The sequence below is a fragment of the Gossypium hirsutum genome, chromosome D04 (genome assembly GCF_007990345.1).
Source record: "Gossypium hirsutum isolate 1008001.06 chromosome D04, Gossypium_hirsutum_v2.1, whole genome shotgun sequence".
Classification (NCBI taxonomy): domain Eukaryota; kingdom Viridiplantae; phylum Streptophyta; class Magnoliopsida; order Malvales; family Malvaceae; genus Gossypium; species Gossypium hirsutum.
The window spans coordinates 27,990,396-28,007,338 of record NC_053440.1 but is presented as its reverse complement, the minus strand read 5'-3'; the positions used below and the strand labels follow the sequence as shown (position 1 = coordinate 28,007,338).

At 37.3% G+C, this 16,943-nt stretch overlaps 1 pseudogene; it reads left to right on the top strand.

Annotated features, from left to right (window-relative positions):
- Positions 1 to 9,145: 9,145 nt before the first annotated feature.
- Positions 9,146 to 16,943, top strand: part of LOC121216105 (uncharacterized) — a 41,238-nt pseudogene continuing 33,440 nt past the window's right edge.

Here is a 16,943-nt window from a genome sequence, read left to right as displayed (position 1 = left end):
GAGGAAGCTTTATTTTTGACCCCGGAGATTATTATTCTTTGTTCTTGTTAAAAGGGTTTGGATTTTGCAATTTTGATTTTCGAGATTATGCTTTTCGACTGACTTGTGATTTAGGTTTGTGTCCATTGGAGAAAAAGGTAAGAACGGTTTTTACTTTTGATCCCGGCACTGGTTCATTGGTTCAATTTTTGCATAAGATCTTAAGAAGACCTTTTGAACTTATAAACCATGGTGTCACTAATCTATTTAATTTTTGTGTAGGTGACACTTCGAAGTGGTTCCCTCCTAAAGAGGGAGGGTATAAACATAAATTGTGTCCTACTCAAGGCATGTCTGATTTCCAGGTTTTTGGGAGCAACTATGCCAATTCCATCGACAAAGGGGCTGGTGACGATGTAAAATTTTTTTTGAGAAAATGGCCCGATTTGAGGACAAATCGTCTTCAAGAGGGAGGGTATGATGTGATCTCAATCGCATCATGTTGTGGCACCACTCGTTGCTATCATGATTGGCCTAAACACGAGGGCCCCAAGTGCAAGATGAAGCTCAATCTCAGCTCAACAAGCTCAATCTTAGTTTTTCCCAGCTCGATTTAGCTCACATGAGCTCAATTTAGCTTACTTTAGCTCGTTTGAGCTTGGCTTAAGTTTATTTCAACTCATTTATTTTAATGTCTGAATAAATTAAGTAATTTATTAATTTAGTTTAAATTACTACAGCTCATAATTATGTTTTGACTTATTACATGTTTTAAATGTGTCTTGGCCAAATTTAATATGTCTTGTTAAGACTTTATTAAATTTGTCTAATTTAATTTATGTTTAATTAGTGTGTCTAAATTATATTAATGTTTGTTCAGCTGAATTTTATGTGATTTAATTTTGGTTCATGTGTTTTTGTAGGTGAGCTGAATTTGGAGAGTAATTAAACAAGGTTCATGCATGATAGGTTCAATGTATGGGACGGTGCATGTAAGGCCTCTTTCAATGAATGGTGGCTTATCCATTTGGCTCCCCAAGGCACCTATTTGGCCAAAAGGTGTCCAGCAATTTAAAGCACAAGCTTGGCCGATCATATTCCCAAGGCAGCATCTAAGCCATTCACACCTCAATTTGACCAATCAGCTCCTATACATGTATGGGTGGATTCATGAACGTCCAAAGGGAGGAAATATTACCTTAATTCATCACATTGAATGTATAATGTGCATGTACAAAGGGGAGAACGAATTTAGAAGGTACATGCTTCCATTCATGAACCAGCCCATCATTAAAGCTTTAATTAAGAGAGATACATGACCCATGCACCTAGCATTTGTCCAAGAGGGGTTGGATATGAATTGAAGATGCACATTCATGGAACAAGGAAGCTTTCTTATTGGTTAAGCATGCATGAACGGGTTTTGGGAAGAAACATGATTATTCAACCATGCATGAACTTACACTATCCATGAACAGAGATTTAATGCTTGAAGTGTGAACATTTTTAATTGTTGTGTGAACACATTAGTAGCTGAATTTTAATAGGCATTAGAGAGCCTATAAATAGTTTATTTTGTTTATTGTAAAAGGTTACAGAATTTGATCAATTAAACTTAATAGAACTTTTGTTCTTGTGAGGTTACCTCCTCTCTTCTTTCGTTCGAGTCACGAAGCGACTTATCTAGCTTGCTAGTGGTGTCAATCCGAACTCCATTGAACTTATCACCGAATCGGTGTGGCGTTCAACCATATTTTTATACCTTTGGTTCTTACCTCTATATAGGTATTGGGTCAAGGTTCGCTTCTATCCTTCCACAAATTTCACCTTAAGCAATATAAGACTCGGGCAATACTTTTTAGTATTGAACATTCTTGACGTTTAAGTTTTATTTTCCATCTCCATCAATTACCTTTTTCTAACCTACCTTGTTTCTATTCTAAACCGAATTTATCAACACCAAACCACTCATCTAAACCCTCTCAAAGCTTCCGCAACCCTTAGCCTAAATCACCCAATTTTGACAACTCCAACTACTCCTCGTAGACGATCGGGCAATCAAGTGAATCGACTCAATCAACTGAGCCGGATCACATCACTTTGACATTTTGGCCTGATTTTCAACTAAGTATGAAGAAATTTCTTGATTGGGCTGGATTTTGGTTATTGGGCCTCGCCTTCAAGAATTTGGGCTCGTGATCCATCTCCTACCAAAATTGGGTCGTTGACACTCGTAATGGAGATCCAATGCGTTTTGGCTGCAAGATTTGGTTTCTTGGACCAAGATTTCCAAGATTTGAAATCTTGATTTTCTTGATTCTTGAAATCTCTTCGAACAGCAAAATTGGGCCAAGATTCGGTTTCTTGATTTTCTTGAAAACAAGAAAGTGAATCTTGATTTTCTTGTTCTCTCGTGTATGCATCTAAGGCCTTGCTAACAAGCTCTTGAATGGTCCCATTTAGTTTGGACCGCATTTGTCGGGCCTTTGATCTTGTTATTGGGCCTTGTGGAAATTTGAGCCCATCATGTTCTTGAACTTGGATTGGGCCTTTATGACTCGTATCATTCCCCCCTTCGTCAAAAAGATTCGTCCTCGAATCTGAAAAATCAAATGGGGACAAGTCAGCCACATTAAAAGTAGAACTTACATTGTACTCACCAGGTAGATCAATTTTATAGGCATTATCGTTGATCCGCTCGAGTACTTGGAAAGGCCCATTGCCCCTTGGGTCCAACTTAGTCTTCCTTTTTGTAGGAAATCGTTCTTTCCTCAAATGGACCCAAACCCAATCTCCGGGTTCTAGTACAACCCGTTTGCGCCCCTTGTTTGCTTTGTTGGTGTTGGCGTCATTTGTTTTGGCTATTCGCTGTCTAGCCTTCTCATGTAAGGATTTCACCAACTCAGCTTTCTATTCGCCATCTAAATTCATAACGTGTTCAAGAGGTAATGGCGCAAGATCAAGTACTGTTAGTGGGTTAAAACCATAAACAAGTTCAAATGGGGAATAACCAGTTGTAGAATGAATAGATCTATTATATGCAAATTCAACGAATGGTAGGCATTCTTCCCAATTTCTAATGTTCTTTCCCACAACAGCTTGTAATAGAGTCCCTAAGATTCGATTAACTACTTCAGTTTGACCATCAGTTTGGGGGTGACATGTAGTAGAATAAAGCAATTTAGTACCAAGCTTACCCCACAATACCTTCCAAAAGTGGCTAAGGAATTTGACATCTCTATCAGAAACAATTGTTTTAGGGATGCCATGAAGTCTTACCACTTCTTTAAAGAATAAGTCTGCCACATGTGTAGCATCATCTGTTTTGTGACAAGGAATAAAATGTGACATCTTTGAAAACCTGTCAACAACAACAAATATACTATCTCTTCCTTTTTTTGTTCGAGGCAAACCTAAAATAAAATCCATGGATAAATCTACCCAAGGTGAAGTAGGAATCGGTAGAGGAGTGTAAAGGCCATGAGGCATTACCTTAGATTTTGCTTGTTTGCATGTAATGCACTTGGAACATACCTTTTCCACATCCTTCTTCATATGTGGCCAATGGAAGTGTTCTTGCAATATGTCTAGTGTTTTGGCCACTCCAAAATGTCCCATTAATCCCCCACTATGGGCTTCATGAATCAACAATTCTCTCATGGAACACTTTGGTATGCATAACCTGTTTAAACGAAAAAGCAAGCCATCTACAAGATAAAATTTTTCAAAAGCAGTATGTCCACAATTCTTATAGATATGGCTGAAATCAGTATCATCATCATATAACTCTTTAATATGTTCAAACCCTAAGACTTTAGCATTCAATGTAGTTATTAAAGTATATCGTCTAGACAAAGCATCTGCAACTACATTATCGTTACCTGTTTTATATTGAATCATATAAGGGAATGTTTCAATGAATTCTACCCATCGGGCATGTCTTTTACTCAACTTACCTTGTCCCTTTAACCATTTAAGAGACTCATGATCTGTATGTATGACAAACTCATTAGGCAGCAAATAATGTTGCCATACTTGAAGTGCACGAACTAATGCCAATAGTTCTTTGTCATAAGTCGAGTAATTTAACTGTGCACCGTTCAGTTTCTCACTAAAATAAGCAATAGGTTGCTTATCTTGCATTAAAACAGCGCCGATTCCAATTCCTGAAGCATCACACTCAAGTTCAAAAGCTTTAGCAAAATCAGGTAATTTAAGCAAAGGAGCAGAACATAACTTAGCTCTGATACCAAATGATACGGAATACGCGCGGACCAAGATCAAGTTGCCAAGTCACGAGAAACTCCTACGAAAGATTCTAGACGAACAGATCTGAAATCAAAAACAAAGATTAAGATTAAAAGCAAATCTAAATTGAATTGAAATTCCCCAAATTCAATTAAATGAGCAGCAAGAAATAAAGAAATAGAATAAGCAAATCAAACGGAATTGAAAGTATGGAAAGGATGCGAATCTGCCAAGGGATTGATTCGGCCAAGAATGCCCAATTTCTAGCAATCAATTGATTCCCAAATTTAAAGAAATCCAATCGGCCAAACCCTAGGAATTGGGGATTTTTGGGTTCGAATGGGTGCTGCCAATAGGAGACCAACTTAAACGATGAGATCTTGAGTTTAATCAATGCTGGAAAACAAACAAGAATAGCAAAATATTAGATATAGATTCGGCATCAACAGAAATAAAGAAAAGAAATTGAACAGCAAAAATTAAGGGATAAGTCCTAAAGATCCTTGAAATCCCGAAAGATTTCACAAATCTCTTCAAACGGCTCTAATCTCCCCTCCAAAGAATATCGATGGCAAGAAGAAGGTTGAAGATGGCTCCCACAATCAAAAGATTGTTAAAACAACTTCTAAAGAAAACTCAAGAGAGAATTCTTGGAGAAAACCCCAAAGAAAATTCTGCACTCAACAAATCTGAAATTTGATAGAAAAAATAATAATAATATGTGTTTACAAAGGGTGGCTGGCCAATGCTTATATAGGCCTCCAACAAATCCTAATCTCACAAGTAACTAATAAAAATTAAACCTAATTAATAAAATAACAAGGTAAATTCGACTACGCACTTATATGGGCTGTTTTGGGCCGAATTTTACACGTAATGCTCCTAAAGACTAAAAAATTAAATTAAACAAGTAAGATGTTTACAAATTGGGCCCTTTGACATTTTGGCCTGATTTTCAACTAAGTATGAAGAAACTTCTTGATTGGGCTGGATTTTGGTTATTGGGCCTCGCCTTCAAGAATTTGGGCTCGTGATCCATCTCCTACCAAAATTGGGTCGTTGACGCTCGTAATGGAGATCCAATGCGTTTTGGCTGCAAGATTTGGTTTCTTGGACCAAGATTTCCAAGATTTGAAATCTTGATTTTCTTGATTCTTGAAATCTCTTCGAACAGCAAAATTGGGCCAAGATTCGGTTTCTTGATTTTCTTGAAAACAAGAAAGTGAATCTTGATTTTCTTGTTCTCTCGTGTATGCATCTAAGGCCTTGCTAACAAGCTCTTGAATGGTCCCATTTAGTTTGGACCGCATTTTTCGGGCCTTTGATCTTGTTATTGGGCCTTGTGGCAATTTGAGCCCATCACGTTCTTGAACTTGGATTGGGCCTTTATGACTCGTATCAAATTTTTTTGCGGGAATAATTTTTTTATATTCAATCACAGTGCCAAAAACATGTATGTAAAATTTCAGATCAATCGGACAACGTTTACCCACTCAAATGAATTTTTTTTGAACAATTTTTCTGGGTAAAACTGCTGTTTATGCTTTAAAAAATAGAGATCAGTTTAGAAATCAACCAAGAACACCCAAAATGCCCAAAATCTGATACCAAATGATATGGAGTTGCGCGCGGACCAAGATCAAGTCGTCAAGTCACGGGAAACTCCTACGAAAGCTCTAAAACGAACAGATCTGAAAATTAAAACAAAGAACAAGATTAAACTAATCAGATCTGAAATTAAATCCCTAAATTCAATTAAATGAGCAGCAAGGAACAAAGAACGAATGAATAAATGTATTCGGAGTTCAAGAAGATGAAATCGAACTCCAATAGTGAAATCCCACAAGCCGAATCTGCCAAGAACACCAAAACAGTAAGTAGATTGAAACAATCAGATTTTTAATTGGAAGATTAGGGATTTGGACGGCAAAAAAGAAAAGAAAGAAATAGATGAAATTGAATGGTTCAAGAAGTGAATTTAAGTTGCGATTCGGTCCAATTGAACACCCAATATGAATTGCCCAAATTTCAGCAGCCGAATTTCACCCAATAAGAAGAAATAGAAAACGGCAAGAACCCTAAATTTTGGGGAATTTTGAATCGATTATATGCTGCCAATAAAAGAACCGATTAAATGAAGAGTTCTTGGAGTTTGAATCAAGGCTGAAACACAAACAAGAACAGGAAAGAAATTAGATATAGATTCGGCATCAACAGAAATAAAGAAAAGAAATTGAACAGCAAAAATTAAAGGATAAGTCCTAAAGATCCTTGAAATCCTAAAAGATTTCACAAATCTCTTCAAACGGCTCTAATCTCCCCTCCAAAGAATATCGATGGCAAGAAGAAGGTTGAAGATGGCTCCCACAATCAAAAGATTGTTAAAACAACTTCTAAAGAAAACTCAAGAGAGAATTCTTGGAGAAAACCCCAAAGAAAATTCTGCACTCAACAAATTTGAAATTTGATAGAAAAAATAATAATAAGATGTTTTTACAAAGGGTGGCTGGCCAATGCTTATATAGGCCTCCAACAAATCCTAATCTCACAAGTAACTAATAAAAAAATTAAACCTAATTAATAAAATAACAAGGTAAATTCGGCCATGCACTTATATGGGCTGTTTTGGGCCGAATTTTACATGTAATGCTCCTAAAGTTTAAAAAATTAAATTAAACAAGTAAGATGTTTACAAATTGGGCCCTTTGACATTTTGGCCTGATTTTCAACTAAGTATAAAGAAATTTCTTGATTGGGCTGGATTTTGGTTATTGGGCCTCGCCTTCAAGAATTTGGGCTCGTGATCCATTTCCTACCAAAATTGGGTCGTTGATGCTCGAAATGGAGATCCAATGCGTTTTGGCTGCAAGATTTGGTTTCTTGGACCAAGATTTCCAAGATTTGAAATCTTGATTTTCTTGATTCTTGAAATCTCTTCGAACAGCAAAATTGGGCCAAGATTCGATTTCTTGATTTTCTTGAAAACAAGAAAGTGAATCTTGATTTTCTTGTTCTCTCGTGTATGCATCTAAGGCCTTGCTAACAAGCTCTTGAATGGTCCCATTTAGTTTGGACCGTATTTGTCGGGCCTTTGATCTCGTTATTGGGCCTTGTGGCAATTTGAGCCCATCACGTTCTTGAACTTGGATTGGGCCTTTATGACTCGTATCAACCATTGTGTTAGTTCGGCTTTGAATCCTTAGCCAAATTGCATTCTTTGACTTTTGTTTCATTTCCTAAATCAACCAAACTCATTTGAGCCTTAATCATCTTTTTCTTCTAGCCTATTTTGTAAAGCTTTCAAATTACTCTTAATTCACGATCGGGCAATTTCTACGACTCAATTCGTTAACGAGGCGAGGGCGTATCAAGTTGGTATCAGAGCTTGTCGAATTAGAGTGAGAATTGTTGTAATCGGTATTACGAGATTGTAAAAAAGTTCGAAAAAAAAAATTATTTTGTGTTCAAAACTTTCTCTTGTATTCAGGAAAGTGTAAAAAAAAGTTCGTAGTTGGATTGTAAAAGCATTGTTTGCTGCTCGAGGAACCGTATCTATATAGCCACACTATTTCCTTCTATTTTTCTTTGTTTGTTAGCCTACCCGATCCTAAAATATTTTCCTACCAAGCCACATCTATTTTGTAAGCCGACCCCAATCGATTTTGATTTGTCAAACTTAGTTTGCGAAGAATTTCGAGAGGCGAAGACCGAGTGGTAAAAGGCAAGAGAGATTAATGAGACTATTAGAGAGTAGAAAAGCCAAATTGAGTGATTATTCTTTGTGAGTGATTGGTGAGTTCTTACTGTGAGTTTTTAAAAGAACTTTTAAAATGTCACGAAGCCCGGAAAGGAATCCAAATGAGGGAGGTGGATTTTGTCCCGTAAGAAACGTTGGAGGTGGAGTGTCGGATCTCACTTTACAAGCCATTATGCGAGAAATGGAGCGATTGTTTGATCGCAAGCTTGAACCAATCGAAGACCGCTTATATCGAGTTGAACTCCGAGATCAACGCGAAGCGACTCCGGAAGGTCCAAGGCAAGAACGAGAGCGGCCAATTGACAACTTTGATGAGGTAGGTGATTCCGAGAGTGATCACTTGTCGGATCGAAACCGCCCACAACAAGTCCAACGAAATCGGGTCCCAAGAAATCGAGATCGTCCCGATGACAATCTCAAAAACATCAAGATGTCTATTCCACTGTTTCAAGGAAAGAATGATCCTGAATCTTACTTGGAGTGGAAAAAGAAAATGGAACTCGTGTTCGAGTGCCATAACTATTCGGAAAATAAGAAGGTAAAGCTCGCCGCCATTGAATTCTCGGATTATGCGATCGTATGGTGGGATCAATTGGTGACTAGCCGAAGGAGGAATGGGGAGAGGCCTATCTCTACGTGGGCTGAAATGAAGGCTGTTATGCGCAAGCGATTTGTTCCCTCCTATTACCATCGAGAGTTGTACCAACGATTGCAAAGTCTCACTCAAGGCAACCGAAGCGTCGAGGACTACTACAAAGACATGGAAATTGCTATGATAAGAGCCAACATGGAGGAGGATCGTGAGCAACAATGGCGAGGTTTCTAGCCGGCCTAAATCGGGATATTGCCAATATCGTCGAGCTACAACACTATGTAGAAGTTATGGACATGGTGCATATGGCAATAAAAGTGGAAAAGTAATTGAAACGGAAAAGATCCACTCGAACATATCCAACGGCTTCTACCAACAAGTGGGCTCAAGGGACTAGCAAAGCTCCTAATCGGCCTAAGGAGCCTTTTGTTGCTGCTAAATCCAATCAACCAAGTGGCGAAGCTAGCAAAAATAAAAATGAGGCTGCTTCGAATCATTCTCGCGATATCAACTGTTTCAAGTGTCAAGGAAGAGGCCACATTACGAGTCAATGTCCTAATCGACGAGTGATGGTGGTTCGTTCAAATGGCGAGATTGAGTCCGAAGATGAACAAGAGGAGGAGCCTGAAATTCCCATGGAGGAAGGTGAAGAGCTCGAGCTGCCCGTTGAAGGTGAATTACTTGTTGTCAAAAGGAGTTTGAATATCCAAGTAGCCGAGGAGGAACAACAATGAGATAACATCTTTCACACCCGTTGCCATGTTCAAGGTAAGGTGTGTAGTTTGATTATTGATGGAGGTAGTTGCACCAACGTTGCAAGTTCTTTGCTTGTTGAAAAACTTGGTTTAGCCACCACAAAGCATCCAACTCCTTACAAGCTACAATGTGATACGGGGGTTGCGCGCGGACCAAGATCGAGTTGCCAAGTCACGAGAAACTCCTACAAAAGCTCTAAACGAATCAGATCTGAAATCAAAACAAAGAACAAGATTAAAAGCAAATCAGAATTGAATTGAAATTCCCCAAATTTAATTAAAAGAGCAGCAAGAAACAAAGAAATAGAATAAGCGAATCAAACAGAATTGAAAGTATGGAAAGGATGCGAATCTGCCAAGGGATTGATTTGGCCAAGAATGCCTAATTTCCAGCAATCAATTGATCCCCAATTTGAAAGAGATCCAATCGGCCAAAACCTAGGAATTGGGGATTTTTGAGAACGACTCTTTGCTGCCAATGAATGATGATTTAATTCGATTCTTTGAGTTGAATATGGCTGGAAAAACACAAGAAGAACAGCAAACAAATGAGATAAAGAATCGGCACAAGTAGGAATAAAGAATAACACGAAACAGCAAGAAATAAAGAGAAGTCTAAGAACCCTTGAATTCCCGAAAGAATTCACAAATTCCTTCAAACGGCTCTAATCTCCCCTCCAAAGAATATCGATGGCAAGAAGAAGGTTGAAGATGGCTCCCACAATCAAAAGATTGTTAAAACAACTTCTAAAGAAAACTCAAGAGAGAAATCTTGGAGAAAACTCAAAGAAAATTCTGCTCTCTCAAATCTGAAATTTAAGAATGAATCTAAGTGTTATATACAAGGGGTGGCTGGCCATGCCTTTAAATAGGCCTCAAGTAATCCTAATCTAACAAGTAACTAATAAAAGTAAACCTAATTAATAGAATAAAATAAAGGAAAATTCAGCCAAGCATATATATGGGCTGTTTTTGGGCCGAATTTTTCATGGATGTTCCTACAGCTTAAAAAATTAAATTAAACAATTAAAATGTTTATAAATTGGGCCCATTGACATTTTGGCCTAATTTTCAACTAAGTATGAAGGAATTTCTTGATTGGGCTGGAATTTGGTTATTGGGCCTCGCCTTCAAGAATTTGGGCTCGTGATCCATTTCCTTCCGAAATTGGGTCGTTGATGCTCGTAACGGAGATCCAATGCCCTTTGGCTGCAAGATTCGGTTTCTTGGACCAAGATTTCCAAGACTTAAAATCTTGATTTTCTTGATTCTTGAAATCGCTCCAAACAGCAAAATTGGGCCAAGATTCGGTTTCTTGACTTTCTTGAAAATAAGAAAGTGAATCTTGATTTTCTTGATTTGAGCCCATCACCTTCTTGAGCTTGGGTTGTGCCTTTGTGACTCGTATCATTCCCCCTTCCTTAAAAAGATTCGTCCTCGAATCTAAAAAATCAAATGAACTCGACTTTCCTCTATCGAACGGGACTAATGGCAATTGAGTCCACTGAAAGGAATAGCCATGAGATAGTAAATAGCAACGGAAACAAGCTTGCAGTCCAATCATAAGCATAACAGAACAAGTATAACGCATGTGAATGGACAGATTCAGATTACCATGCAAACAATCTAATTTACTCGCCACTGCCCCGTCAAATTTTTGAAACAAAGATGGACATGTTTTAAGGCATTCAGTCGTCTCAAATTTGTCCCACAAACCATGAATAAATTGCGAGTAATAAATCAAATGGTAAACATAATCGTCACAAGTAGGTATTTGAAAAGATTCACATGGTTCACAGAGTTGCATAATCATACCATGCATTAATCGACGGTCTATAGATTCACTCACACATGCATTATCAAAAACAAGAATCTTTTTATCAACCATCAAAACAGATAGATCATCAATAAATAAAATAGGACAGTCAAGCACGTTTCGATCTAAGTGTTCATCAACACGATCTTTATCACTATCCGAGGAGTACAAAAGTGTTTCAAAGGTTTCAAGCATCTTACCTTGATAAGCAGAAGAATAAGGGTCGATTTTACCTTTTTCATTTAAAACAAACCTTTGCTCATCGGGGGCATAGTGTATTCGAAGCTCCGTTGTTGAGTTAACCTTTGTCAAATGGAACTCAAACTTCATGTACAACCACATAAACTGTTTAAGGCATGAATATAAATTGAAAACAAACTTGGCAAATTTCGTTACCTTATTCACCACAACAGATTTGCACAAATTCGAGGATTTTACATAAGGCAAATCAAGAGAATAACAACTCATGCTTCCTTTTGTAATGACTTTATCAACCACAATCGAAGAATAACAATTAATTGGATCAAAATGAAGGGATCTTTTAAGAACTAAGTCACCAAAAGTTTTATCAATAATTTTCAAATCTGCACGGGACTCAGTTGCTAAAAATTCCTTACCTCGCTTACCTTCAGGCTCATGTAGTGTGATTTCATCTTCAACCTTGCCTATATTGATCGTATGAAAGCGTCTTTCATCGGAAAGGTATTGAAGTTGAAAGTTATCTTTCGTATGTGGTCAATGGAAGTGTTCTATCCCACGTAAAGGTGGTAAACCTTTAGGAGTCTTACTAAAAACATCCTCATAATCCTGCAAAAAACATTGAAACACACTAGGCAAATTTTCGTTAATGTTAGATAAAGATAAATAGTTTTGCCTAAACCTCACAAGGATACAAGGCTGTTTATTGAGTAGGGCTCTCCGCACATCTTTTTTTGTTGCCATCAAATTTTTCACTCTCATTTTACCACTTGCGGATTCACTCACCTTTGGGCTATTTAGATTTTGACTTTTTTCACTACTAGCCTCTTTTCTCTCTGTCTTTTGTATTTATTCTTTCTCCCTTACCCCCTCACAAAATTTCATCATTTTTAATTGATCTTTATATACATCACTGGGATTTAAAGGAGCAAGAGTGAATTTTTGGCCTTTAAACACAAGAGAGTATCTATTAAGCTTGCCTTGGTGTGTAACATCACGATCAAATTGCCAAGGCCGTCCAAGGAGCAAGTGTGCCTCATGCATTGGGACCACATCACACCATACCTCATCCTCATAATTCCCGAGCTTAAAAGTGATCAAGGACTGTTTTGTAACTTTAACTTCTGAGCATTCATTAAGCCATTGAAGGTGATACGGCTTAGGGTGCTCGAAACAAGGTAACGTTAACGAATCCACCAAATAACTGCTAACTAGATTCGAACAACTCCCACTATCAATAATAAGTGAATATAAGTTACCTTTTATAAAACACCTAGAATGGAAAATATTGGTCCTTTGGTTATCAAAATCGTCTCCCATTTGGCTATTAAGGGTTCGGCGGACTACCATCTAATTTTTTTCCTCTTTTTTTTTTGAAATACCTGCAAAATAAACACTCAACACTCAAAAATAAAACTTAGCAAACCTCACCGTTAATCACTCAAAAAGAAAATTCAAATTCTCAATGAGGTAGAATTCAATCTTGTGAGTTCTTTATCAGAGTTTATATCAACCAATTAGAGAGTGGATGAACCGATCTACCAAAGAATCCTAATTTGCACTAGGATGCCAAAAATTGACGAGACACCAATTGATTCGTGTTGCACCGAGGAAGAAGTTGTGCACACGTTTAAATCCTACTAACACAAGAAACAAGAAGGTGTTTGATACGAGTCACAAAGGCCCAACCCAAGCTTAAGAAGGTGATGGGCTCAAATCAAGAAAATCGAGATTCACTTTCTTGTTTTCAAGAAAATCAAGAAATCGAATCTTGGCCCAATTTTGCTGTTCGGAGCGATTTCAAGAATCAAGAAAATCAAGATTTCAAATCTTGGAAATCTTGGTCCTAGAAACCGAATCTTGCAGCCAAAGCGCGTTGGATCTCCATTACGAGCGTCAACGACCCAATTTCGGTAGGAGATGGATCACAAGCCCAAATTCTTAAAGGCGAGGCCCAATAAGCAAATTCCCAGCCCAATCAAGAAATCCATACATATTTAGTTGAAAATCAGGCCAAAATGTCAAAGGGCCCAATTTGTAAACATTTTAGTTGTTTAAGTTAATTTTTAAGTTTTAGGAATATCACATGTTAAATTCGGCCCAAAACAGCCCAATAGGATGCATGGCCGAATTTTCCTTTGTTTTTTAATTAAGTTTAAATTTTTTAAGTTTTCTAATTAGATTAGGATTTGTTGGAGGCCTATATAAGCATTGGCCAGCCACCCTTTGTAAACATCTTATTATTATTTTTTCTATCAAATTTTAGATTTGTTGAGTGCAGAATTTTCTTTGGGGTTTTCTCCAAGAATTTTCTCTTGAGTTTTCTTTAGAAGTTGTTTTAATAATCTTTTGATTGTGGGAGCCATCTTCAACCTTCTTCTTGCCATCGATATTCTTTGGAGGGGAGATTAGAGCCGTTTGAAGAGATTTGTGAAATCTTTCGAGATTTCAAGGATCTTTAGGACTTATCCTTTAATTCTTGTTGTTTTCGATTTCTTTCTTTACTTTTCTTTGCTTATACTTGTGCCGATTTCTCATCTAATATTTTTCTGTTCTTGTTTGTTTTCCAGCATTGATTAAACTCAAGATCTCATCATTTAAGTTGTTCTCCTATTGGCAGCACCCATTCGAACCCAAAAATCCCCAATTCCTAGGGTTTGGCCGATTGGATTTCTTTCAATTTGGGAATCAATTGATTGCTGGAAATTGGGCATTCTTGGCCAAATCAATTTGTTGACCGATTCGCAATCTTTCTATACTTCCAATTTCGTTTGATTCATCTATTCTATTTCTTTGTTTCTTGCTGCTCCTTTAATTGAATTTGGGGATTTAATTTCAGGTCTGATTAGTTTAATCTTGTTATTTGTTTTAATTTTCAGATCTGTTCGTTTAGAGCTTTTGTAGGAGTTTCCCGTGACTTGGCAACTCGATCTTGGTCCGCGCGCAATCCTCTATCAGTGTTAGATAACGTAAAGGAAGAATAAAGGCAAACAAATGAAAACCTACAGCTAAGAATCAATAAAAATTGCTGAAAACAGAAAAACCCGAAAAACTGCGAAGTAACTTGACAACTTCGTTCGAGGTGTTCCCGATCTCCAAAAATCACGAAATTAAATCTGGAGTGTCCTTATTGATGTGACCACGCCCCAAGCCCCATCAAGTCCTCGTCTTGATTCCCTCGAGCTTCCAAAGGCACCAATGAACCGAGCTAGGTCCAAGCGATTTCATGAACTTGTTTCAGCTTTATTGTTCAAGTTTTGGAAGGAGAATCAACTCGTTGAAGATGGGGAAGCTCGATCCAACTCCTTGAAGAAACCATGCACCTTAGTACAAGCTAATTTCAACTCAATTCCAGCTCCCTCAGCTCAATTCGACTTTAATCAGCTCACTTGAGCTCAATTCCACCTATTTGAGCTCAATTTAGCTTCTTTCCAGCTCGTTAATTTTATTATTTGAATAATTTGAGTGATAGTTTTATTTTAATTATTTTTACTACAGCTCATAACCGAATTTTCTAGCCCAATTCAGCTCATCAAGAATTTCAACTATCATTGAGCTAGCCGAATTTATTATTAATTATATTTTATTTATGTCTTTATTTTAATTTGTTAAATATGTCTTGATATTATTTAATTTAAGCTGAATGTACCTTGAATCTAATTTGTTTATATCTTTTGTAGGTACATCCACATGTGGGAACACAATTAATGAGGATTCATGAACATTTCTGGTTCAATGTATGTTCGGGTACATGCATGACTACCTACAACGAATGGTTGCCTTAAAGATGATGCATGAATGATTTAATACAATGAATGGAAGAATGCATGAATATTCACTTACATGCATCGGTTGCTGTCCATTGATCTCCTAAGTACCTATTCGACCAAAAGGCATCTATTGAAGTGTCCATTCACACCTTGGCCGAACCTAGACATGTCCATTGCTCTCCCATACATTCACCAAGCCTTCAAGTTCATTTCCTTAGCCATGAAGCTACCCATTGAAGTACCATTCAGCCGAATTTGGACATAGCCTTTAAAGATACATTTCTAGATTAGTTTAATTCAATTAAAGCCGAATTTACTTAGTCTATTTGGCTATCTAATGTAATCTATAAATAGTTCTTTTCTCTTTGTAAAAAGGCCAGACATTTCTGATTATTAAACTTATTGTGAGGTTACCTCCAATCCGATTTCGTTTGAGTCTCGTCTGACTTATCTAGCTCGCTAATGGCGTCAACCCGACTTTTTGAACTTATCACCATCCTGGTGTGGCGTTCATCCACCTTTTTATACCTTTGGTTCCTACCTCTCTATAGGTAACGGGTCAAGGTCCATCTTCGACAATCCATTTAATCCACCTTGAGCAATATAAGTCCCGGGGCAATACTTTACATAGTATTGAATCGTTCTTCGCTTGAGTTCAATTTCCATTCCATTTTATCTATCTACTTAAACTTTATTTTCTTTGTTAAATCGAACCATCCATTCTCCAAACCAAGCAAATTTTGAACCCTTTTAATTACTTCCGCTTAAAATAACTCCATAAAGTTATCTCCATTCGACATCAACCAATACTTCTCGTCGACGATCGGGCAACTTAAGTGAACTCGACTCCATCAACCGAGCCGGATCACATGATTTGGTATCAGAGCTACTAAAACGAGGAGCGCCGACGTTCGTAATAAGGCCGTAAGTAGGTTCAAAACGTGAAAAAAAAATCAAAAAAAAATTTGAGTTGTAATTTAATTTTTTTTCCCTTGTAGCTTACTATTGTATTGGAGTAACAAAAAAATCAAAAAAAATTCGAAAAAAAAAATTGATTGAAAAAAAATTCAAAAAAAAAAGTGAAAAAAAATCGAGCAAAAAAAAAGGTGAGCAAAAAAAATCAAGTTAAAAAAAGTGAAAAGTCTTGCGAGTTTTTATTTTTTTTTCTCTTATTTGCTCCGATCATCAAGTTTCCCTTCCTACCATTATTTACCCATCCCAACGCCACACTTAGCCTTGATTTTATTTTGTTTAGCCTACCCTACACCCACATCATTCCTTTGTAACCTATTTTGAAACCGACCCTCAAGCAGCAAATTAAGTCTATCGAGACGAATTACGAAATTGTGAGACGAGGTCGAGAGGTAAAAGGCACGTGTGTTTTACATCAAAGAAAAAGCCTAGAAGAGTGTAAACACGAGTGCGAGTGAAAATCATTATTTCTTTGTGAGAGATTGGTGAGGATTTTGAATTGGTGAGGTTCATTTACTATTTATTCTATCTTTCGATTTTCGAACATTTTCTTGAATCATGTCTCAAGAAGAATTCTCTACCGATGAATTTCAATACTTGGTGAACGAGATGGGCCGAATATTGGAGGAAAAACTAAGCCCATTAAAAAGACGTTTGGACCGAGTGGAGGAAAAAGCCCGACGGAAGAAAACTCCATCGAGTCGAGAAATAGAGTTAAGTTCATCACGACGACATTATTCGAGAAGAGACACATATCAAGACTAATATTCAACAAGGCTTTCGAGACCGCGAGAAGAAAACTTCGAGTCAAAAATCACTCGAGATGAGCGAGAAAGGACGAGCTATTCCTCGTATG